General features: G+C 42.3%; 1 pseudogene across 1 annotated transcript in view; it reads right to left on the bottom strand.

The window, feature by feature from the left end:
- Positions 1-1,249, bottom strand: part of LOC311224707 (protein FAM163A-like) — a 2,063-nt pseudogene extending 814 nt beyond the window's left edge. The window contains exon 1 of the transcript in view: positions 1,157-1,249. The product of the transcript in view is annotated as a protein FAM163A-like (transcript). The remainder of the gene's footprint in view (positions 1-1,156) is intronic.
- Positions 1,250-1,914: the final 665 nt, after the last annotated feature.

The following is a 1,914-nucleotide window of genomic DNA, read 5'->3' as shown; positions in this document are numbered from 1 at the left end:
TGCCAGTGGTGACCTCAGGAAGCTCCAGGTGGTCCAGAACAGGGCAGCACGGTTGGTACTGGGCTGCTCACTAAGGCCGTATGCATGCCCGCCTCTCTTAACGTTGAAAATAGATTGTCTTTTAATATACTTGTGTTCAAGTTGGTCATGAGCAGTAAAACTCCTGTTTTTATACATAATCAGATTGTTTTTAGTAATACTGTGCACGAGCATTACACTAGAGGTTCCAGTAGTGGGCAGCTTGTTTTAGCCAGGTCCTAAAACCAACGCTTTAAGGAGATCTTTTATTTTTAGAGCATTAACTCTTTGGAATAACCTGGCTCAAAACCTCTGCTGCATTTACAGTAGATTCACTTTAAAAAAGAATCTTAAATTGTTTTTAAATTGTTTTTAACACTGTAAAGTAATTTTTTGTTTTTGTTTTACACTAATGTAATTTTAGCTATCTTAATTCTTACAGTAGTTTCATTATGCATTGTGTGTACTGACTTTTAATAATTTTGTTTTTGCAATAGTGATTGTTTTTGTATGTTTTTTTGTGTGTGGACCTCAGGAAGACTAGCTGGTTGCTATCGCACCAGCTAATGGGGATCCCTAATAAAATCAAATCAAAAATCTCTCTCTCTCTCTCTCTCTCTCTCTCTCTCTCTCTCTCTCTCTCTCACAAACACATATGAATCATGTACATTTTATGTCCACATACAACAACAGTCAAAGGACATAAACATTGCAAATGCAGCCAGATATAAAGAGACCTCTCAGTTACATTATGTGTTTATTGACACACATCCGCAAACACAGATAGATAGACCACACACACACACACACACACACACACACACACACACACACACACACACACACACACACACACACACACACACACACACACACACACACACACACACACACACACACACACACACACACACACACACACACACACACACACACACACACACACACACACACACACACACACACACACACACACACACACACACACACACACACACACACACACACACACACACACACACACACACAGATAAGAAACATAGACACACATACAGACACAAAACATACCGTAGGCACACATACAGGCACACATATTGTACATACAGACATACACACACACACACACACACACACACACCTGAAGTCTACAGTAACAGAGGACTGCTACAATGCACAGCAGTATCACCGCGGCGAGAATTCCTCCCGTTATAACAACAGTTCCTGCTGACATTCGACCAACTCTCCATCAAACCCTGGTAGGAGAGAGAGAGAGAGAGAGAGAGAGAGAGAGAGAGAGAGAGAGAGAGAGAGAGAGAGAGAGAGAGAGAGAGAGAGAGACCATTTGTCATAGCTTACTAAAGCAATGTAATGTAATGCTTAGTAGGCAGCGGGCCCCACCACGGTCACCACATTAAGTTAAACTAACTTAACTAAAATGAATAGACACATTTAAGAATTAAGTACTTACGTTCAACAAAGGGTTCTATGATACCTGCAAAAAAAACAAATTGAGTTATAATTAGTATGATCGTTGAACATCATCATGCATGATAAGGAAAGACAGAAAAAGGCAAAACCAACAAGACATTCTAGACTGCCAAGTTACTTGGTTCTTCGTGATTCATGATCGGAAGATCACCGGTTCGGGCCCCGGTCAAGGCCGTTGTCGGAAAGTGGTGTTGTTGTCCTCTGGACTAGTCCGTAATAATGCCCCTGTTACGGTGATAGGGACACCGTATAGCTGCGAGTGCCGTCCTTCGGATGAGACGCTAAAACGAGGTCCTGACTGAATCTCGGTCGTTAAAGAACCCAGGACGCCTATCGCAAAGAGTAGGGGGTTCCCCGATGTTCCTGGCCAAATTCCCAATCAGGTCTCTGACATCACCTAATCATCCC

The sequence above is a fragment of the Notolepis coatsorum genome (genome assembly GCF_963971535.1).
Source record: "Notolepis coatsorum genome assembly, chromosome: 3".
Lineage (NCBI taxonomy): Eukaryota > Metazoa > Chordata > Actinopteri > Aulopiformes > Paralepididae > Notolepis > Notolepis coatsorum.
This window is presented reverse-complemented; position numbering and strand designations above follow the sequence as displayed.